Below are 24,950 nucleotides of genomic sequence, written 5' to 3'. Positions count from 1 at the left end.
TACTGCCTCACTCCCTCAAGTGGCCTGTTCTCCATACCTTCCCATCTCCGTGTTCAAACCCATTGTCATAATTTTAACAGGACTCTTAACATCAGTCAAATATTAGTAGCTCGCATGCACTAGAATCTTCCCTTATTCCACCTTTTCCTGGTCTATGAGGGGACAAGGAACAATAAATAGCTTGTATTCCCTCTTTTAATATAAAATTAAGAGGAATTTAAAAAACAACTTGTCAGATGCTGAAGAGAAGTAATATAAGAGGATAAAGTCTAAAGAAAATAAGATATTGTTTATTTAGTAAATTTTCTTTGAAAAGGTTCAAATAAAATTTAATCATTAATGAATTGCATTAAGTCTTCTGTAAGAGTCATTAGGTAATACAACTAATTTTCTTATGTCTTTTGATCAGGACTGAATAATTAATAAATTTATAAAATTATAACATGTACAGCATAAAGTTTGATGAAAACTAAGGTGAATTTTATAACCCTCTCCCAAGAAGTTTTACACTGAATTCTGAGGGTAACAAAATTTGGCTTAGAAAAGAATCATGGAAAAAAATAAAAATTTGTTACTATGTAAGGACTGTAACTATCATTCCAAAGAGTGGTTTGGGTGACTTCCAGTAATTTGATAGAGTGGAAGAGCAAGGCCTATAATCTTAAAAACTACTGGATGAGATTCAGGATTAAACTAAGGATGGAAGAATGTGTTTCAAAAAGTTATTGTTTGAAAATTCATAAATTAAGGGAAGCCCATTTAAGAATATTTGAAGTCAAAAGAACAAGCTACAGTGTTATAATTAGGAGATCATATTACAACTCCTGGACAGGTTAAGGAATAATAGTTATTTCTAGAAACATTTCACAGATTGGGTGGAGAAAAGAAAGAAATCTTGAGCTATCCATAGAGGTTCTGAAAGTCTCACCATCTAAGAACGGAACAACAGGGAAGTTCTTGAGTCTATACCTTTCAAGATAATTCTTCCCACACAGAATATACCACAATTGCATTCATTAACCAACTCATTCACTGATTACTTACTTTGTTCTGGAAATTGACAATGCTAAATTGAATAAGAAATAAACCTCTGATTATTTATTTATTTATTTATTTATTTATTTATTTATTTATTATTTTTAGGTGGTACTGGGGTTTCTGGAAACCCTTCTACCTCCGGGCTACACTCCCAGACCTATTTTTATATTTTTATTTGGAAACAGGGTCTCTTAAGCCAGGTGTGGCTGGCTTCAAACCTGCAGGATCCTCCTGTCTCCGCCTCCCAAGCAGGGGGGATTACAAGCATGCGCCACCATGCCTGGCAAACCTTTGCTATTTAATTAGCATGACAAAATACTGTAGCAAGTGCACAAATGGAGAAATACAACCAATGACTTTCAGAGCTCTGCCAAGGGGAGAGTCTATGAGGGAGGCTATAGGAATGACTTCACAGAACAAGGATCAGGTGAGGTTGGGGCCTTAAAGTTGGCTTATCCAGAAGGATGGACCTATAAAGAAAGAATATCCATTTTGGTGGGAGAGGGTGTCTAGGAAACAGAGAAGCTGGATGGGGCTGAATCCTCTCAGAGTTAGAGACTGGTAAAGATGTGGCTGAAGAAATGAATAGGTTGAAATTGAAAAAGCTAGTGAGATGCTTTAAGGAAAAATGTAACATGACCAGATTTGAATTTTACCATGATAACACACTAGTGTGGAAAAGATCTTGAAGGAAAACAGGACTGGAGGTCATTAGTCATACTGAGTTCATTTTCTTTTTGGAGAGGTTGCAAGGTTGCCACATCAGGGAAATCCAGTAGACAAAATATGTTTACATTTCATTACACCACTTGACAAGCTCTTGTCAACAGGCTCTGGAAATACGTGCTGGGTGATAGTACAATTAGGCAGATTAATCACTAGGCTTCAAGTTGCCTGTCCTATCTTTTCTTTCTTTGCTTTCTACATCTTCTATGCTTCATTTATTAAATTTCTTGATGATCCCTTAGCACACCCCACGTGTTCCATCCTTATTGCCTTTGTTCACAATGTTTTCTCCATGTGGAATGACATCCTTTCATCTGCTAAACTACCGAAACCCTGTCCATTGTTCAGTGGGCCACCAACCTCATACATATTTTTACACTTGTCTTATGATCTTTTCCTTACTCTATCTTGCATTACAGTCATTTGAGTAACTATTGAAAACTCCCTACTACAATTAATATACTTAAAGAAGGGACTTTTCCATATTCCTCCACATAATGATAATGATACATTTAATTATACCACCTCCGATGTCTCTAGTGCTTTTTACCAGACTCTGTAGAAAGCCCTTTGCAAACCTCCCTGGCTAATGTGCTTCCAAGTGTCAATTCAACGTATTAGTTAAAAGCAAAAATGTACCAGTCACTCAGATTCAGCTTAGCTCCAGACTATACTACAGATTGTCTGCGCAACCTGGGGCAAGATATTTAACTTCTCTGAGATTAATTTTTCTCATCTGTGAACTTTTGAAGTTCTTTTGATGATTGAAGGGGATTTTGTTTAAAAGGGGTTTAAGAGAGTGTTTAACACACAACAATCAGAATACAAATAATTTCTATGAAATCACTGCTAAAGTTATTACACAGATAGTAAGGAGATACAGAGATGCCTGTGGACCATCCACAGGGAGCTCACAATTTAGTGGAGACTTCACAAAACAAGGATCCTGTCAATGCTACTTCATGTTGATGAAGAGTCATACCAAATTTTAAAAAATATAAAAATGCCAAACATTTCAATTTCATATTAACATTATAGGAAGATTACATATAAGTTAAGTCATTGACTCCACTGGCATTCTTTGGTTACCTACTTACAGCACATTCATAATTTACTCAAAACAATAATTTTTTTTTTTTTTGCAGTGCTGGTGTTCAGATCCAGTGTCTTTTACATGTGAAGCAAAATTCTACCATTGATCTATTCCCCCAGCCCACAAATCATTTAAATTACCTATAAAACTTTTTTTTAATGATGGGGAAAATACCCATATCATAAACAAATGTATACAAGAACAAAGGAAGAAAAGATGTTAAATTAAAATAAAGCTTTTGGCTATAACTTTCAATTATTCTAATCAGCAGTTTACTTCTCTTCAAACAAGACATATAGAATTAAAGAAAAGGCTACAGAATCTTGGGGATTTGATATGACCCCTAACTTCCATCTAGGCCAGAGAAAGAAGAGAAGGCCAGACCTTGACATTTCATCGGTGGTAGGATATGCTCTGCCCTGTGAGTCCTCTCCATCCTTTTCCATCCCATTCTGTGCCCTGAGAATCAGACCTATGCTAGCTGCACTGATAAGCTCTCTTTCTGTCAGGTGTTTAACTGGGATTCACTAATGGGAGGCACCAGCAGAAGACTGGGATTTGCAGGAAAGTGAAGTTGGGGTATTATATCCCCCAGGTCTTGCCCTCATGAGCTGTGTGCTGGCTCAGTTCCCCAATGGGACTATGTGTGGGTGCCCTTTTGTACATCTGCATCTAGAATGTAAAAGTGCTCATATTTTTCTGCCCTCTTTGGAAAAATTAACCCCTTCAGTGTTTCTTTCTTTATCTTTTTTTTTTTTTTTTGGCACTGAGGATTGAACCCAGGTGTATTCTACGTCTGATATATTCTACATTCAGCCCTTTTCATGTATTTTTTTATTATTTTAAAACAAGGTCTTATAATTTGCTGAGGCTGGACTTGAACCTGTGATCCCATGATTTAAACCTCCTAGATACTGGGATTACAGATGTATGCTACCATACTCAGCTTTATTGTTCTTTATTGATTTAATTTTACCCTGTGCCATGATTTGAATAAATCCTCAAAGTTCATGTGTTGGACATTTAATTCCCAATGCAATAGTGTTGGGAGATGAGAACTTTTAGAGATAATTAGGTCATGATGTCTCTGCCCTCATGAACAGATGAATTTTGTTATCTTGAAAGGAAGTTAGAGCAGATTCCTGATAAAAGGATAACTGCAGCCTCCTCTCCTGCTTCTTCTATTCCTCCTGATCTCTTGCTATGTGAGGCCTCTGCCATGTTATGATGCAGCAAGAAGGCCCTCACCAGATATAGCTCCAGGATTTTAGGCTCCTATCCTCCAGAACCGTAAGCCCAATAAACTTTTATTTTTTTATAAATTACAGTCTGTGGCATTCTGAAATAGTAGCACGAAATGGATGACACTTTTGTCAGTTACCTCCTCTTCAAATTCTTCTCTAGTACCTTCTCAGAATGTGCCACCCAGTACGTGCTAGGATCCCTTAGTGCCAGGCTGAATATATTTTCCCCTCACACTGATAGGTTGGGAAAGGAAGAATTGCTTCCATAGAAATTGGTTTTACTCATTTATTCCTAAATTATATTTTTCTGGAAATATTTTGATAGCTAAGAATTTGCTGCAATCCTAACCTCTTTTGTGATGATATTGCAATTTCTTTGTAGAACAATGCAGAAAATATTGGAATTTTACTCAAGGGAATTGCTAACAACTATATCCCTTTCCTAGCTCTTTTCCTTTTTTCAATAAGTATAAAAATGGGTTTTTCTTTGAGATTAGAACTATAAAATGACAAGATCAACTCACAAACAAAATTCATCTTAAGAATAAGTGAGGAGTCCATGAGTGTAGTATTTCAAGTATAATATAGCATGAGGAAAAGGCAGGCTAAAATAAAAGGCCAATCGGGACAACGTGGCTTTTTCTTTTTTCATGTTCTACAATAGTTTTTCTTTTATAAAAGTAATAAAAGAATAGATCAAGTTGGGGGAGAGAGAGAAGAATAGGTAGGAAGATAAGACATGCATGCCTGGCACTGAAGAAAAGACTATTTGTACCTAGTATATTGTATAAATTGTTCACGAACAGTTCAACCATGAAAAAATATGACCCTGTAATACTGCCAAGGTCAACATACCCATAGTGACTGACTTAAAAAAGAGCTGGCCTTATAAGATACCATTGCCGAAAGCATGGTTGAGTTCATAGGCCCAGTTTTTAGAATTTGAATCCTGTGAATTTAACTGTACAGAAACTATAATATCAAACTCCTACTTTTTTCTGGTAGATATGACTTAAAAGAGATGTCATGCCATAGAAATCTAAAGTAGTTACCCAGTCATTCTAACAAATTTTTGTTATTTGATTAGCAATTATTGCTAGTCAATATTTTTATTTACATATTTATTTGGTTTGGCTTTATTTGCCTAATATAACTTAAGCTCCAAAAGAAGATATTATGCTTTTTTGTCACAGCTTGTTGAATAAATTAAATATTGACTCATAAATAATTTGTGTAGAGTTGCCTATTAATCAAATTTATATACCTCAAAAATGAACAGCAATGATGATGTCTATGCTACACTAAGAGTAAAGAATATGTAGAAGAGTATGTTTATTGTTATTCGATTCATGTAAACCAAATAATTTCAGAAAGTCTCTTCATGTGTTGTCTATTTTATGTTGAAAACATGCATGTGTATGAACATAAAATTTTCAAATCTAAAAGGTTATCAAGTTGTAATCAAGTTTTCCTTTCCAGGGAATCAGGTTTGGGAAATTTTCTATTTTTAGATTTCTGTCATCTTTAGTTCTGTTGCAAGAAACAGGCATTAATTGTATAATTTATAAAAAATAAAAATAAAATAAAATATTGCACCATAGTGACTTTGGGGACAGCTGTTAGGCCAAATCAGAATGTGAATTTATAATATATGAAAATTTCATTTTCTCTCTCTCACTCTGTGTTTCTATTACCAGAGTAATGGAATCTTTTTCAAATTTAAGCTCCTATTCCCAATCCACTCCAACAATAGAAATTGCAACCAACTTTCCACCCATGATAATACACCCAAAGATTATTTCAGCCTAATAGTATTTCTAGTCTGAGTCAACTTTCAATTTGTAGCAGAAAGAAAAGGGGAAAAGGAACAATCCACAGAGACGGAACAGGATTAAAAATAACTTCGATGTTTAGGGGAAGGGCAGGCTGGGGACAAAGTAAAAGGTCCTTAACATAATCTCTTTCACTTCTTGCTTTTCCTTGAATCAAAGCACATAAGGGTCTTTAAAAAAAAATTATATATATATATATATATATATAATTAACTTTAATTTTTATTTTAAAAATGTTTTTGTTAGTGCATTGTAATTGTACATCATAACAAGGTTTACTGTACTAGAAACATATATGTGCACAGCACTTGGTATATTTTCTTTCACATCTGGTCCTGTTCCCCACCCCTCTCTTCCAGTGCATATTAGTGAAATTGGTAGCAATACATTCACATATTGCTATAGTGTTGTTTGAACTGTATTATTCCTTAGTCTTCTTTTTCCTCTTCTCAACCCCATTCTCCCAATTTCCCTCCACTATTTCTCAGATCTCCACATTATTTAAAGTCCATTATGTTTTTTATTTTCTGTCTAGCTTTCACATATGAGGGAAAACCCTTGACTTTCTGAGACTGGTTGGTCTCACTGAGCATAATATTTATTCTCTGGTTCCATCCATTTTCCTGCAGAGGTTCAGGCAGTATTTGTGCAAGCCAGGGATACTGGAGTGTTGAGTATTCCCAAGCCTGAGCTGGCATTTGGCCTACTAGTCCATGAACTCACCCATTGGGTACATCCTGAAACCTTCTTGGAGATTGCAGGTCATAAATGTGCATGATTAATTGCCTATGTTGAAACCAAGTAATGTCTCCAGAACATTCAGACTCCAGGATGAAGCAAGATCCTGGCGAGTGTCAGGAGAAATCTTTGTCAGGGAGCTTGACAGTGATGGCTGGGGGAAGAATGAGCAGAGTGGGACAGCCTAACACATTTCTAGTTGATGGAATAACAAAGAAGAAAAGGCCAGACAATAGGAAATCATTGCAGATTGTGAAAGGCACCTAATAACTTATAAAGAATACAGGTATGGGACAGTGACTTGGGTAAAACTGAAGAGCAATATGTAAACTAACCATGAAGAGACCTTTACAACTTGGTCTCTAAATAAAATTAACTCATTGAGATGGAAATGTAACAGCTGTATTGTATCTTCCCTATATAGAGATACTTATAAACATCTATTGCTTATGGGTAAGCATCAATAATTAATCATTTTCCAATTCTAGTTTAGTTTACAAAGTATATTGCCTCCCTTAGGGTAGGACTGTGTTTATACAATACATGCATTAAACATATTGGAGAAGAACTCAGTGTTATCTTCACTTGAGGCCATATCCTCTTGAATACCTCCCTGTTGGCAGACCAAATATCAGAGAACATGGTTTAAGATTTCCGTGAATACCTAAGTTCTTCTTTAACAAATGACATGATATGATCTAAGTAGCCCAGGATTTATGATTTATCTTATCTGTCAATGATAGGTACATTTTTTTTTTTTTTTTGGTGGTGGTACTGGGGTTCCTGGAAGCCCTCCTTCCTCCGGGCTACACTCCCAGACCTATTTTATATTTTTGAAACAGGGTCTCTTACGCCAGCACGGCTGGCTTCGAACCTGCGCGATCCTCCTGTCTCCGCCTCCCAAGCGCGGGGATTACAAGCGTGCGCCACCACGCCCGGCTTCATAGGTACATTTTTATATAGTCATAGATCAGAATGTCTCTAACCAATATGAACTGCTCCACAAGTTCCTGTACAAAAACATCCACTTGATCACTTTTTATTCATTTTCAACCAATTTCTGCAGGACCTACGTGTTTTCTTAACTACATGTCTAGTATTTTCCTCTTGAAGTTACTCTTCCTATCCAACAGTTCTCTACCCCCTGTAGGCTCAATCCAATCTAATGAGAGGAAATTCTGTCTATAACCAAGTAAGTACGGAGAGAAAGAAAGGAGCATATCAAGTGCTCTGCTGTATTGCTGCCTCTCAAACATTAGCCCTACCTGGTGGTAAGAGTGATTGCTGGACCAAAATGCTGATACATTCTACTTTACTTCTATGGTGGCCCATGTTTAGATCCCCAATTTTGTTATACATAGCCAATCTCCGGACTGCAAGCTGCTGCCAAGGGGCTGGAAGAGATCTAGTCGTGAATTAGGCTAACTCCTAGGCCCTAGATCTCAAGCCATTTCTTCCTCAACAACCTGCCCAAGGGAGGGGCAGCTTTTAGATTTCCCCTATGCCCACCTTTCTCTGGGGGAGCAATTTAGCAAAAATGATATGCCTTTCTAAAGAAGGTTCCCAAGTAATTCCAAGGTTTCATATTTCTACCTACTAAGTCAGGCTGCTCTCAGTGACTCCAGGATAATTTTTCATTCAGGTCTAAATTATGAAATCTTTGGCATTTCTCTCTAAAGGAAAAGAAAACACAAATTTTGTTCCTGATTGGTCACTGCTGAGTGGAATACCCCTGTATATGTATAGCGTCTGCTTTCAAAATTATAAAGACCTGTGACAAGTTAGAAACCACTAGGTTTTGATGTCTTGAACCTTAGGACTCATGGTTCTCTGCAAATGAGAGCTCTCGACTCAAGGATTCTTTTTTATGTAAATGATAGAAATCTAATGGAATACTCTGAAAACAAAAAAAGGTAAATTTCTTAGTTCATCTCTTTTAGAATTCTAAGTAGGCCGAAGAGTTGTTGTTTTTAGGGCTTTTCCTCTCTCAGATCTGCATGACTTAATTTCTTTTCTAAGGTTATCACCAGGTTCATTGGTGGGAAAGGTTGTTAAAACTCATACCCTAAGAGGGTGATCCAAAGCAGAGAGAATAGCTTTACTCCCAGTTGCCACGCTCTGCTTGGGCTGCAAATACATCCTATAAACCATTTGAATGGGAAGCAAGATTTCAGGATAAGCCCAGACAGATAAAGATTCCCCTGCAGGTGTAGACACGTCAAGATTGGCAGTCACACGAGAACCACATGGAAAAAAGGGGGGATATTTCCCAGTGGCAGGAGAAAAGCTGGGTTTAAAAGCATATTGAGAAGACAGTGTTGCATTAGATCTCTATAAATCTACCAGTGGCTGAGTTTATGAGGTTCTACTAAGAAACAAGAGTTCACCCAGTTTTGTCTGTGGTCCTATCAGGCATATAGATGAAGCACAACAGACACTCAACAAATCTTTGACCTTATATCCAAGGGACTGAAACAAGTGTATATGGTTCATCTACAGACTTCTGTGTTAAAATGTGCCATCATATATATAAACCGAAATGTCAGGAATAGCTTTATTGGTTTTTGTGCCAGAGCATAGGATCAAACAAGTCATTTGCAGCCAGGTGTGGTAGCATACACTTGTAATCCCAGTACTTAAGAGGCTGCATAAAGAGGATCGCAGGTTCATGGCCAGACTCAGCTGCTTAGTGACGCTTTCTGCAACTTAGCAAGACCTTGTTTCAAAATAAAGAATAAAAAATAGGGTTGGAGGTGTAGCTTGAAGGTAGAATGCCCCTGGGTTCAATCTTCAGTCACACACACACACACACACACACACACACACACACACACACAGTCATTTTCTCTGAAATCTTTTAGAAGGACAGGGGCCATGTAATATGATCTTCTACTGTGGTATTGCTGGAAAGAGGACCAACTTTTTGCCCTGGCTCCATTCTCTACTAGCATGTAGTTGTGACCCAGGACAATTTATTTAACCTCTTTGAAACTTGGTTTTCTAATATGTTAAATGAGGTGGCTATGCCAGTTATCAACAACACCTTTGACCTTTCACCTCTGAATTTAACTTTTTTATCTGAGACATGATCTAAACAAGAAGAGACCATAATAAGAAATAAAACCCTTAGTACTAGACATTTGAGAAAGGATAGCCAAACCATAATTTACAAATAGATGGCATCTTTTAAATGTCTTAATTTTTCTAAAAGAGATATAAAACCCAGTTAATTTTGTTTCTGAATAAAATAAAATCACTTGTTTGTCTTAAGGAATATTTAAGGACAACTATAGAACTTCAAAAAAATTATGAAGAAGATACTTAGAATTATAGCAGGCAAATACAAAGGGTGAGTTTTGTTTTCACCCAAGGGAAAATAAAACAATTGTAAAATATGTATTCTGTGCAATTGGGGGAATTTGAGTATGACTTGTCTATGAGGTGATATTAAGGAATTAATATAATTTTCTTAGCTATCATAACAATAATGTGGCTACTACTGCAAATTATAGAGGGAATGAGAAGCATTATTTTTTAGAAATGTATAATGTGTATTTAATATTTATCATTATATGTCATGACATTTGTGTTTACTTTAAAATTTTAATCAATATATGTACACATATCATATACATATATACATATACATATATATATATATTTATTTATTTTTATTTTTATTTTTGGTGGTACTGGGATTACTGGAAACCCTTCTACCTCTGGGCTACACTCCCAGACACCTATTTTTTATATTCTCATTTGGAAACAGGGTCTCTTAAGCCAGCAAGGCTGGCTTCGAACCTATGCGATCCTCCTGTATCTGCCTCTCAAGCGCGGGGATTACAAGCGTGCGCCACCACGCCCGGCTACATATATTTATATAAAATAGAAAATAATAGTGATAATAAATCTAGATAAAGATTCTATGCTTATTCCTTATCTTATTCTCTCAACTTTTTTGTAAGCTTGAAAGTTTGAAAAGTAAATGAGGAGAGATAATTGTCCTTTAAAGTTTCAAGCCATCCCTACATTATATCTTGATTTGAAAGAAGGTTTTAATTTTTAGTTTACTCTGGTGAAACAGCACCTAAATGTCTTTAAGTTTTCGATAATATGGCACCTGGCTTTTCAATTTTAGCACTATTAGGTATAGGGTGGCAGACTATTTCCTATAAAAAAATAACATTAAATAGAATCCTTCATATTGACCATGTCCCATGTGCCCACAATTAAATATAAACGCTCCGATCTTTACAGCTTGAGCTAACTGTTTTGATGAGTCCTGATGAGGTTAAATAACAAGGCTTGCTGTGTGTTCAGACTCCAAAGCCCGTTGCCTGGGTTGGATCTTTTCTGCTTGTCACTTAGCTCTGTGTGAATTCCAGCACATTATTTAGCACCCCGTTTCAGTTTCCCCAGCTTTAAAATTGGAGGCAAGGTAATAATCCCTATGAGGGGCAATTTCAAGAACTAGTACCAGAATGCACTTAGTATTAATTATCATTTATCTATTTCGCTATAGGAAAGCCAGTGAGGTGAGTGAGGTGGGAATCAGTGTTTGAAGAGAGAAATATTTTTGCATTTCATGTGATAAAACTTGTTCAAGAGATGCGTTCTGCCCTGAGGTCAACAGAACTGAGACAGAGAGAGCTTTAAAAAACAGGAAGGGCAGCATGGCACTGCGGATTCTCTTCCATCGTAGTAATTTCCATATCGAGTGGCTTAGTTAAGGTCTTCTCAAAATGCTAGAAAACTAGCATCTGAGAAAATAAATTTCTCAAGACTCTCTAAATATAACTACATTTTCCCAACAACTCTTTAGTCTGGAAATGTACTTGATAGATGTTTCATTGTACTTGGCAGGCATATTAAAATGGTGTGCTTGTTATTACAAAACATCCTGCAATCATTTATAAGTAAGTAAGACTCCTTCATTAGCTTATGTACCTTTTATAAGTGCTTATTGAAAACCAAGGACTTGATTTCTCTGTAATATGTGAGTTTCCCATTATCTATGACCTTGTAAAATTAAATATTACCCAAGCATATGAAAAAAGGAATTCTTTTCAATACAGACACACAAATATCCTTATTCTTGCCTGACTTTCTTATGAAAATTCAAGGCTATTCTAATGTACCTAATAAAAACTTCAAAGAAACTCTCAAAGCCTCTAGTTTCATTTTTGTTGTCAGTCTTTATTTAATAATGGCTCCTGCATTTTACCCAAAGTAAATCTTTTTTTGCTTAGAAAGGTAAGTGGTGGATAACTTTTCTACTGAAATTCCCCGGGGCCCTGGAAGTCTTCTGCTAGACCAAACACAATCCTTTGCACATCACAAAAAGCCATTTAAAATAATTTGTATAAATGAAATTGTTGTATTGCTAGAACTGAGTCAAGAAATCCTTTAGTGCTTTGGCACAACTGCAAGAAAGCTAACACCTAAATCAGTCATTTGAATTCTTTTGTCAAAATGAAACCAGGTAAAAGAGACCAAACAACTTAGACTTGAGTCTGTTATTCCTTTGAATTCAAGGTAAATCAGGAAAAATTTGTCCTGTTGAGGAGGTGCTGGGGTCCCTTTTGCAATGAGGTCACCTCTATTTAGATCCTATCAGGACTTCTCTGCAGTGTGTCATGAAATAGAAGGCAGTGCTGGAAGAAATGAGCAGTAGGTCCCCTTTGGTCCTGGGGATGCAGTGTTGAGTTGTGGGTAGAAATGAAGGCCCTTCATCTGTGTGTCTGACAGCTGACAGCTTTGCAAAGGGCAAAATGGAGGTCCTCATTCCATGTTCAGAGCAGTTTTTTTTTTTTTTTCTTTTAAGAAGCAGTACTATATTAAAACATCCACACCATAGCTCCTTGGCAAGTGAATGTCTATTTACTATTTCAAGTATTATTGTTACTCTTTTCTAACTTTTTTTTTGTTGTTGTTGCATTACTGGGGATGGAATCCAGGGGCATTCTACTTCTGTATTATATCCCCGGTCTTATTTTCTAGTGTTTTATTTATTTATTTTTTATTTTTTGGTGGTACTGGGGTTCCTGGAAACCCTTCTACTTCTGGGCTTACTCTTCCAGACACCTATTTTTTTTTAAATATTTTTATTTGGAAACGGGGTCTCTTAAGCCAGAGAGACTGGCTTCAAACCTGCGCGATCCTCCTGTTTCCGCCTCCCTAGTGCGGGGATTACAAGCGTGCGCCACCACGCCTGGCTAGTCTTTTTTAATTTTTTGAACAGGGTCTCACTGAGTTGCGAAAGACCTCACGAAGTAGCTGAAGATGTCCACAAACCATGATCCTCCGATCTTCGCCTCCGGAATGCCGGGATAACAAGCATGTGCCACCACGCTCACCCCTCTAATTATTTTTGAGTTTAAATATTTATCAAGGTCTTAGCACTAAGAAATATAGCCAAATCTCTAAAATATCCAGTATTACAGAGAATAGGAGAAAGAGTGGTGATATCCAGTTCTCAAATTATTGGGTATTTTCAGCTCCTTGTTATATTATCATTTTGAAGCTTTACTACATAAAATAGCCACATACCTACGAACTTACAAAGTTAATTATAAATTACTAACTATAAATCTACATACCTACAAAAATATTGCTAGTGGGTTGTAAATCTGTGTTATTTTTAAAATTTCTTCAGGCTTATTGTTTTTACTCAATTTTTTAAAATTTTTTTTGGCCATCTCCCTCAAATCTGGCCCCAGGACAAATTAGCAAAACCCAATGAAAAGGTGAAACAGCCCCCGGTTCCAAGTTAGCGCTTAACCTGCAGCTCTCTGTCCCTGGGGATTCCATCCCTCCAAACAGTTGTTTAGGCGTCTAGGATCCCTGCGAAGAGTCTGACTCTCATTTCTATACTCTCCAGTGGTGAAGCAGGCAAATTTGGAGGAGGCAGCTGTCTGTTCCTGAAGACAGCTGGAAATAACCATGTCTGATAGGATCAGCTATCAGAGGCCGGGCGGCACTGTTGTGTGTAAACAGCATGCTATCTCTGAGACTCTGAGACAGTGACATAAGCAACACTGGGCTCGAGCTGCCCTCAAAATAGCAAGAAAGACACTTTACATCCAGTCTCGCCCAAGTGGAATAAAAATCAGAGGCTCTGCGGGGTTAAAAAAAAAAAAAAGTACCTGAGAGATCACTGTACATCCCTTTTGTTTTGCAGATTAAAAACGAAAACAAAAACCTGAGACAAGGGGAGATATGGAGATTGTGATATTTATAACTGTCACATTTGCATGCATGGATATATAACTAAGCCCATCAGGGATTCATGTAAATCCGTGTATTGTGCATCAGTCAGTACATTAGTTCCCTTCCAAATAACTAACTCTGTTCCTCCACACAATTTTGTAAGATTTAGCCTTAGACACAAAGGTAAATATTTGGATCTACCTTCTATCCACATATGCCCTCGGGATGAGTGACATCAACAATCATGTGGTTGCTCTGTGCCAGCCTTTGTCTGGGACCAGACGCTGATGTTACAAAGACAAACAGCATTCCTCGTCTTAGAGACATTCACAGTCGACTGTGGAAAACAGATATAGGAACAAATAATTAAGAGCTATTATAAGTGCCATATGGGAGATGTATGCAAAGTGCAATATTAGCATATGAAAAAGGAGCCACTTAGGAGATGGGGAGAAAGTGCAGAAAAACACATATTTAGGTTGGATCTCTCCAGTAACATTTGGGTCCCGGAGAAGGCAGGGTGAGAAAAATGGAGCAAGAAGAAAGGAGACTGTGTAGAGGGAAATATTCAGGCAAGAAGTGTTTTATTTACTGTGAATTGGCTTCGAAGAACAACCTTTTTCTCTCTTTCGAAGTCTTCTAGTCTATTAGCTACTATATCTAAAATCTGTATAAACAAACTGTTTTAAGAATCCTCTTTGGTGTAATACGCATGGATTTCATGACGGCCTTTTGCTTCATTCTTAGAGACTTTTAGCTTATATTCTGGTTAGCATATGTCTTGTGTTTGATTAAGATGGTCAGAAATAAGATCTTAGCACAGATAAGAAAAAGGCATTTGGGGTTAAAGGTGACCAAATAAGAATAGCTGGTGGGAATTCTTAAATGAGAAAGGAATTTGGGAGACTGGAAAATCATAATAATCCAGAGAAGAAGGCTTGCACTAAGACCTCAGATTAAAGGGTACCCTAAAAAGAAATGTATCAAATGTATTTATCTTTGTATGGATTTATGTGTACATATATATATATATATATATATATATATATATATATATGTGTGTGTGTGTGTGTGTGTGTGTGTGTATATATATATATATACTGTTACATGTTATAATAATGTACAAATAAAAGATATCCTTGTTCTAAGCTTATCGCCTTTTATCTCAAGAAGGTTAAAATATATGTGTCTAGGCTAAACAACAACAGAAAAGGTCTTATGAGAAGTCTATAAAATGAAATATTCTTTAGCTGGTAAAACCATATTATTTTAGAAATCATAAAGGCCAAAACTAAATTAATATATAAATTCAAATAAATTTGGGGGGGACACAAATTCAACCCACCTAGCATGTTTGTTCACAATATTATAATTGTGGAATTTATTTTATTTTTTTGCTTATCTGTTATTGTCTATAAAGGACTACTACTGATATTATTTTAAAGTTATTTTTAATTACATGCCTCAGGAATCTAAATGTCTTTAAAATTTTTAAGTGAAAATACTTTCAATTCCTCTACCGTTTTTCATTCATTTTTAATATTGCCTACGGTCCTCCTATTTCAGTCTAAGTATAGGATAGAGAACATTTAATGTTCACTATGCAAGATGGAAGTTTGGACATTGAAAAACTGGATATTCAGATTGTATATATAGAGGGAGAGAGCTAGAGAGAAGGAGAGAGAGAGTGCTTGCTTTAGAATTCAAGGTTACTTTTGGGGGGGGGGGGTCTCTGTTTCACTGTGACTACCTGAATGCATTAGGATAAAATAGAATGATTATGTAGATTTCAAGTACCTCATTTTAGAGGGGCCCTTAGTCTCTTGCCAGTTTCTGAAGCTGCTAAATGTAAATTCAGTAGTACATGTTTTTCTTGAGTAGCACATCACTTTAAGTAGGACTCTTAGTGTTAAAAAAAAAGTTATAGCACAGCTAAGACATGTTTTATACAGTAGATAAGATTCTGAACCATAGAGAATTATTATAGAAGTCACATTATACTTAAGTACAATACAGTCACTTTTACTTTCGTAAAAGAAAAAATAAATTTGTATACAAACAAAATAATAATAACATGGATATTTTTATTCTTTATGGAATTGGACTTTTGTTTGAAGCTAAGGGTTTGCCTTGTTTCTGATTATAAAATTGCTAGCTGGGTGTAGTGGTGCATACTTGTAATCTCAGTACATGAGAGGCTGAGGCAGGAGGATCCCAAGTTCAAGAATAGCCTCAGCAACGAAGTGAGATTCTCAGCAACCTAGCAAAATCCTGTTTCCAAACAAAAGATAAGAAGAACTGGGAATGTACCTCAGAGGTAGAATGACCTTGGGTTAAATCTCCAGTACCACAATAAATAAACAAATAAGTAAGTAAAATATTAACAATTGTTGAAATTAGGTTATGCTATAAAAGATAAAGCATTTGTAATTTCAGATAGAGTATTTGAAAGTGCTACCTTTTTTTTTTTTGCAATCCTGGTGATGGAACCCAGTGGCATTCTACCTCCGAGCTATAACCCAAATCCTACTTTTTATTCTGTATCTTGAAACAGGGTCTCACTGAGTTGGAGAGGCCTCACTAAGTACCTGCAACTGGCCATGAACCTGCGATCCTCCTGTCTCAGCCTCCCAATTACTGGGATTTCAAGCATGCACCACCATGCCCAGCTCAAAAGTGCTATAACATTTAACCTTCAGTTTCACAAGTCAGCCGGGCGTGTTGGCACAGGCTTGTAATCCCTGCGCTTGGGAGGCTGAGACAGGAGGATCGTGCAGGTTCGAAGCTTAAGAGACCCTGTTTCCAAAAAAAAAAAAAAAGTATAAAATAGGTCTGGGAGTGTAGCCTGGAGGTAGAAGGGCTTCCAAGAACCCCAGTACCACCAAAAAAAAAAAAAAAAAAAAAAAAAGTTTTACAAGTCATTGTTAGGTGGGGTTTAAGTAAAATAAATTCATCATCTATAGTTAATATATATGGTCTACCTACTATGTTAGGTAGCTTGTGTGGCTAATCATTTACTAATCATAATTATTAATCCAGTTTTTAAAAAAATCACACACACAGATTCTTTACAAATATTCTTGGTGATGCTACAGAATTGCAAAAATAAATTACTGAAGTTCGGTAATACCTTGGAAGGAGAGAACATTATTACTCATTATGTTAAGTAATGTCTTATATCAGCATGTAAATAACTTTAGTGATTGCTGAGAAAAAAAACTATTGCAAAGGGAAAATTAATATCTCTGATTTGTTTATTTATTCATCTAATTTAGGGCTGAAAGATATTTGGCTGATACTAGATCCAAAAATGTGCCACTAAAATTTTTCAGTGCACCAAGCTGGAGGCTTTACCTATAAATATATGTTTAAATTGTTGTTCACTTGGTAGCATCAGATAAGTTCCATCAGTTGAGATGTTTAATATGCAATTCTCCAACGTACATTACAAAGGATTCTACCCCTCTCTCTGTTTCTGCCAGTTAAAGCTTGATGGGAAATTAAAAGTTAATTTTGTCTTTGTCCTTTTCTGTTCTTATCAGTAATGCCTGCAAGGTCTGGCGAAGTGTGCTGAAAGTGACCTTCATTTACCTCCCATCTTCTTAACAAAGTGAGCCAGGCCTACACTTGTCATTTTCATTCTTAGTGACAAGAAAAGGAGCTCCTCTCAGTAGGAAAAACACGTCATCCAAAAAAAAAAAAAAATGATATTGGATATATCTTGTGTGTGATTGTTTAAAAAGCCTGCAGGGGTATAGAATCAACATATGACATGGAAGGAGTCAAAATTACAGGCAAAACTGCCACCATGCAGAGGATAAAGTGAATTACCCAGAGTTAGAAATGGAACTTGTAAGTCCGCAATAAAAATTAGAACCCAGGAGCCCGGGCCTTGGGGCCACTGTGTCTTTCTCCGCTTTATGCCCCTTGAACCTAGAGAAAAGCAAACAAACTTCCCTTCTCTTGTGGGGTTGGAGGACTGGAGGACTTTTACCTCTGCCCTATTCATATTTTTGTTTCTCTCGACTGAAGTCAGAAACTGAGACTTCTGGTTTTAAGGGCACAGTGGCTCCAGGTCAACTTTCCCCCTGTAAATTATTTTTATGGGCATACCAACCAAGGACATATCTCAAGCACATGATTGCTTTTGGCATCTAAGCCACCCTGCTCCCTGCTCCCCAACACTTGATGGATCAAAAAGGCTTTTTTTTTTTTTTTTCTGGTCATTCTTCTCAGATGGGGTCCTTGAAACTTCCAAAATGTATATTGCTAATATATCAACTAGCAAAGAAAAAAATTAAGTAGCCTGATCAAAGTAGGCATCTGGGAGTTCAGACTCCTGAAATCTACTCTCGTTTCTTAGATATATGGAACATGTGGCTTCAGGCTATTCCTGCATCACTTTTCACTCCTCGGTAAAATAGCTGATTTTATATAAATGTACTGGTTAGAAGTTGCTACATCAGAAATGTTAAACTGACAAAATTTCTTGCACCTACAGCTAAATGAGAGGTAGGAGAGCTCATGGTTTTGCTGAGCCTTCCATCAAAGACACTATGTAAAGATCTTAAGTGGGATTTACTGAGTAACCACAATGTGTTCTGTAAACACAGTGCGGGACATCTGATTTCAGCAAAGGACACCGAGCTGCAGTCTGTGCCCTTGGGAATCTTCTTTATAAACATGCCAGAGCAGAGATAGTGACCTCATGCTTCGCAGGGAACATCTTCACTGGGTTGTCCTGAAGTCACCTCAAACTCAACACATCCAAAATAGAACAAGAGCCTCCTCACACATTCATAGGGTCACATCATACCCTTATTGGCTAGGATCATAAATGTCATTTCATGCCAATCACAAATTGATTCTGGGTCTGCACAGCGTCTTCTAGCTAGCTAGACCTTCCAATTCTCTCCCAACACGACTTTCATACTGGCTTGTCCATCACCCACTACACCCACTTTTCAATGGCTTCCCCAGTGATTTCTGTCAATGCAGATTCTCCCCCACCAGACATTCTTTGTTGATAAAGGGATCGCATACTAAAATATCAGCGCAGGTTAATCACGTTTTCCCACGCCTTCAGCCCTTCTGTGCTGCCTTGGAGGCAGAGCCTTCCATAGTTTGGGTTCAACATATCTTTTTTTCAGAGAGGAGTGACACAAAAAAGCATTGCTATGATCTGAATGTTTGTGTATGCCCCAAATTCACAAGTTGGAAACTAATACCCAATGTGATAGTACTTAGAGGTGGGGACTTTGGGAAGTGATTAAGTCATGAATGCTTCACCCTCATAAATGAGATTAATACTACTATAAAAAAAAGTTCTCCTGCCTTTTCCACCATGTGAGAATGCAGGAGACAGGAACCATCTTAAAAACAAAGAACAGCCAGGCGTGTTGGTGCACACTTGTAATCCCCGCGCTTGGGAGGCTGAGACAGAAGGAATGCACAGGTTCGAACCCAGCTGAGCTGATTTAAGAGACCCTATTTCCAAATTTAAAAATATAAAGTAGGTCTGGGAGTGTAGCCCGGAGGTAGAAGGGCTTCCAGGAACCCCAGTACCACCAAAAAAAAAAAAAAAGAACAAGCTGGGCATGGTGGTGCATGCTTGTAATCCCGGTACTTGGGAGGCTGAGACAGGAGGATCACACAGGCTTGAATCCAAACTCAGCTACTTAGTGAGGCTCTCAGCAACTTAGTAAAACCCTGTTTCCAAATAAAATATAAAATACATCTGGAAGTATATCCCAGAGGTAGAAAGCCCTTGGGTTCCATCTGCAGTACCCACTCCCACAAAAGAGCAGCACTCAATAGATAATGCTCATGCCCAAATCTTGGACTTCTGAGCCTGGAGAACTTTGAGTAAAAAATTTCTATTGTTTATAAATTACCCTGTCTGAGACATTTTGTTAAAACATTCTGAACTGCCAGGCATGGTGGTGCACACTTGTAAGCTCAGCATTCAGGAGGCTGAGACTAGAGAATCCAGTTCGCAGACAGCCTCCGCTACTTAGCAAGGCCCTTTGCAACTCAGTGAGACCCTGTTTCAAAAAATAAAAAGACTAAAAAGTAGGGCTGGGGATGTGGCTTGGAGGTACAATGCCCTTGGGTTCCATCTACACACACACACACACACACACACACACACACACACACACACTCTGAACGGACTAAGAACTAAGATAACATTAATGAAATAACTCTTATTTTCTCCAAATGTGTTCTGTGGTCTTCATCTTCTAGGTCTCTTTTCTTATTAGTACCCCACTAGTATTCTTGTCCCATTAGAACTACCTTAGAAGAGCCTACCAAACTTTTGTATTCCTCGCAGGGGTGCTATGATCTGAATGTTTGTGTATGCCCCAAATTCACAAGTTGGAAACTAATACCCAATGTGATAGTACTTAGAGGTGGGGACTTTGGGAAGTGATTAAGTCATGAATGCTTCACCCTCATAAATGAGATTAATACTACTATAAAAAAAAGTTCTCCTGCCTTTTCCACCATGTGAGAATGCAGGAGTTATTGGGTTATCTTGGGTCAATCCAAGAGTGACCCAAGATGGAATCTTATATGTGGAATCTCTCATTTGCATATGAAACCAAATTGTATAACCATGTAAAGATGAGACAATCTAATATGAGAATAATCAGCTAGATATCAACAGGTAAAATTTCCATACAATGTGACACATTCTGAGGACAGAATCAAACTCCTAGTATGACCTATACATTAGTTGTATTACAGTCAGAACCATAAAAGTATTTTATTGCATTTCAGGATGAGAGGTTATGGAGGAGGTGGTAGGTGGATGAAGATGGTGAGTTGAAAATCATCAGTGGTGATATTTATTTCATTATTAACCCAAGAGAGGTCACTTTTCAATAATAGTTTCCTTTAGTACTCAAAACTGATACTATTTTGTGGGAAGATGAGATTTAGAAAGTCAACTAAAATTTTCATTCCCATATTCTTCATGTCATTTCTTCCAAATATATTTATCAAAACACATTTTAAGAGAGGGGTGGGAAATGCCGGTTACACAAGAAGAGCTATCCTCTGCCCGACTGAAGAAATTGTTCAAACAGAGTGCATTCTTTCATAAGCAAAGCTTCCTAATGCAGCCAGGGTCAGTGAGGGCTTAGGTTATTAGTTATGTAATCCCCAGTTCCTCAAACTGCAGTTTTGATTTGAACATACAGTTTCAATTAGTTACTTCTTTCTTTGCCTTGAGGGATAGTTCACTTTTAGAATCAAGAGAAGCTCAGATAATCATAGCATTGTAGAGCAATTCCTGATTGCACTGATAACACATTTGTCCCCTTAGAGGTAACTCTACCACCAGTTTGGACCCCATGCTCCTTCCATGACCTCTCCTATATGTTGAACTGTATTCTCCCCTAGAATATGTTGAAGTCCTAGTGCTAATTCAGTGCTATCTGCGAAGAGGACCTTATTTGAAAATAGGGTTTTTGCAGACATAATGAATGCATCAGTTGCAATGAGGTCATGCCAGAGAAGAGTGGGCCTTTAATAAAATATAATTGGTATCTTTAACAGAAAGAGACACAGACATAGACATAGGGGGAGTTGACCATGTGACATCAGCCACAAGTCAAGCATCCATAAGGACTGATGGACTCTACCAGAAGCAGAGCCAAGGAGGGTTATACCCAGAATATCAGAGGGAGCCTGTCCCTCCAAATTTTGCTTATCCTATTGTTTGTGGTACTTTGTTACAGCAGCCCTAGAAAACGAATACACCATTCCATTTCCTTTGACTGCTAACTTGTTTGGTTATCATGCTCTCTTGGGAAGCCTTAGAAGAGCATTACTTAGGCATCCTTCCACTGGGTGATGGTCCTGTGGCCCTGGCCCAGCATACAGGTGCTGATAACATTTGTCTCTTTTGACCTCTAGGGCCATTTTCCCCTAGAATGTTCCACTGGATTTCATGTCTGCCAATGTCTTTAGTTAAGAGCACTTGAGATCGGAGCTCTAGGTGCCTCCAGATGCCATAGAGTGGCCCAGGAGTACCTGATGGCTTGATATCTGTAGGTTTCTGAGGGCAGAATGACATGAATGCAACTTCAAAATATGACACTACTGAGTATCTTTAGGTAACAGCCATTGTGTGGCCAAGAGTGCAGCTGCTTCGTGTACATTTTCTCATTCCATTCTCGCAAAAGCCTCAGAAGCAGATGCTACCGTTATCTGTGTCCATTTGACAGACCATGGAAACAGAGGAAGAGAGAAATTCAGCAACTCGTAGAAGGTCATGCGGTGAGAAGATGATGGAACTGGAATTTTAAGTTATATTCAACACATTCCAAAGTCCACATATTTTCCAAGGAATGTGACCATAAACATCTATTCAGCTTCGACAGTCACCTTTGAAACCTCCCAAATTTACTAGTAGTCCTTTCAGGGTTTGTCTGCGAGCTCTCCTGAGCTTTTTCTCTAAGCTCTGTATTCCTTTCACTCTTATGTTCTAACCAAAGCAAGAGCTTCCCTGGGATCCATGGCCTCTTTTCTTTTTTTTTTTTTTTTTCATATTCTGCTCTTTGACCCCCAAATGCCCGTCTCTTTGCTCTGTGCACATTCCGCACATCTGCAGCTTTCACAGTTCAGAGGAATCATCATCTTCTCTGAGTCTGAGATTCCCCCAGATGCAGCTTCTTCCTTTCCGTGGAGCCTGGCTCTTGCTCACGGTGCTGACATTGCTGGGACTGGAGGAGACAAGTGTCTTGCCTAGGCATGATGAATATGGAGGCCTTCTCTCTCTTAGGGCTAAGGGCCAGAATAATTCAGTGACATATTAATTTGTATTTGTTCCTTGAATGTAGGATCTTTTGGAGCTGATTCTGCTGTGTTGTGGTGGAAGAAATAAAGACAAGGAAGATGAAGGTGATACTTTTGTTTCAGAAAGAAAAGAGAATGGGCTTGGATGAGTACTGTGAACAGCAGGGCTAGTGCAGGCCAGACTTCTTGGCAGAGCCCTGAGAGGATTCAGGACCACAAAAAGGGAATGGCTGTTTATGTAACTAAGTAGTTGCTAGGACACCAGGCTCCCAGATCCTCAAAGATCCAACGGTAAATGCATGTTGCGGAAGCAGTGGGGCTTCCCAAAGTCTAAGTTATCACTCAGACTTAGATCATCAGCATCCAGGAATAGTCTATGTGGCCCCAAATTGAAGGCGGGTTCCCCACATGCTCTGGGCTGTGCAAAACCATAGGACCTATGGTATGAAATAAACATGAAACAGGAGTGACTCTTTAGTAATGACTGTGATTGAATTTCTCTGATTCCAAGCCGAATGAGAGCTCAGAGGACCATGTAATCTCCTTTAAAGAAAATAAAGTCACCTGACATTTACTGCACATACACACTTTAACTTGTAAGCCATGAATCATAACAAAAACATTTGTTTCTGTCTGCCTCCACCACTGAACCATAAGCTTCTCCAGGGCAGAACCCAGCATTTTTTTTTTTTTTTTTTTTGCCTTTATGCTTAGCCTTTGCACAGTGTTGATTGCAAAGCAGGTTCTGAAAAGAAATGCCTGCTAAATGGGTGAATGAAAAATAAATCAGTCAGTCAAGAAGTCAATCAGCCAGTAAGAGCTCTTCAGACAATTAGAGTCTGTGAAGGAAATGAGAAAAGAACTAGGTCTTCCAATTCAATCTTTTTTTTTTTTTTTTTTTTTTTTTGGTGTGTGATTATAGCTAAGCTCTACCCACAAAAAAAAAAAAAAATTAAGGCAGAGGAAGAAGGAAGGAAGGCAGTTACCTTCCAAAGGCTTCTTCTCTCCTTAGGGCTTTGATTTGAGGATGCATGTGTGAAGCCTTTCCCTCTTCTTCTTGGTGTAGCACGAACTGCCTTTATAGGCTGTAAGAAATCAAAAGAATTAGACTGCTACCTACATCAGAGAAGTTCAACCAGGATTATTGAAAACCATCAAAATTGTCCCTTTGGGAAATGCTGTTAGGAAAACAGTGCCACCTCCCCTATTTTTATTTCATGACTACTCAAGCCTGAGCGCTTCACCAGCTGCTGTTTCTAGGGGTGTCCATTCTCAAAGGCCATGACCAGGATAATTTAGTTGAGGAAATTTCTGCTCATGATTGTGTAATTACCTGGTTTTTGAGTATACAGGATACCAGCAGGCAAAAGAGCACCCTACCATGGCCCATATTCACAAGGTTTCATGTAATTTTTTTTCATGTGCAATTGTTGGGAAACTTCCCTAGGAGAAAGAATAATGATCTAAGAGTTAAATATCTGGAAAAATATTCTAAGGAACAATTAGAAAAAAATATTTCATATAAGTTAGTAAGCTAGTAGATTGCTCCCCTTTTATCTTTCCAAACCCTCCAAGGCGTGGCATATTGCCACGGGATAGGAGAGCAACTTGATAAAGGCAAGGTTGAACATCAAGAAGGTCTGGCTTAAAAAAATTATTAAAAACAAACAGTAGAATTTCACTCTTCTTTCCATTTTAAGGCTCTTCTCTTATCCAGAATGGTTTAGTCCCTAAATAATATTATTTTTGTTATTATTTTTTTAGACAAACGAATAGGCTGGCCATTAGTTTCTAGGTCCAAAGATCCTATTATTCTATCAATCATCTGTAAGAACTGAAGTGCCTTGACTCTCCCAAGAGGGGACACTTGGAGTCCAGGAACCTCCATCACCCTAGGGCTATTTGGCCATCTTCCCTCTCCTCCTTTCTACACTCCTCTTTGAGGTAAGAGTCATCCTATTCCTTCCTTCTAAGTTCCTCTGGAGTCATAGGGATTAGGCAATGGGCGTGGACTGCAATACTCCAGCCCCACCCAGGGTCAGGGCTTATGGCCAGGTTACTCACACAGAGGTCACTGTGGCTGTCTTCTGCCATTCAGTTCAGGCTGAAGCCACTAGCCACAGAGCTCCGTGTGCATGGACCAGTTTGACATGTGACCAGGTAGATGTGCTGAGAACTGAGCACCCTTCTTCACCTACTCCCACTTCAGGCCCAGAGACAAATATTTAAAAACCGAAAGAAACAAATCTTAGAAACCAAGGGAGA

Source organism: Muscardinus avellanarius (genome assembly GCF_963383645.1).
Source record: "Muscardinus avellanarius genome assembly, chromosome: 5".
NCBI lineage: Eukaryota > Metazoa > Chordata > Mammalia > Rodentia > Gliridae > Muscardinus > Muscardinus avellanarius.
This window is presented reverse-complemented; position numbering follows the sequence as displayed.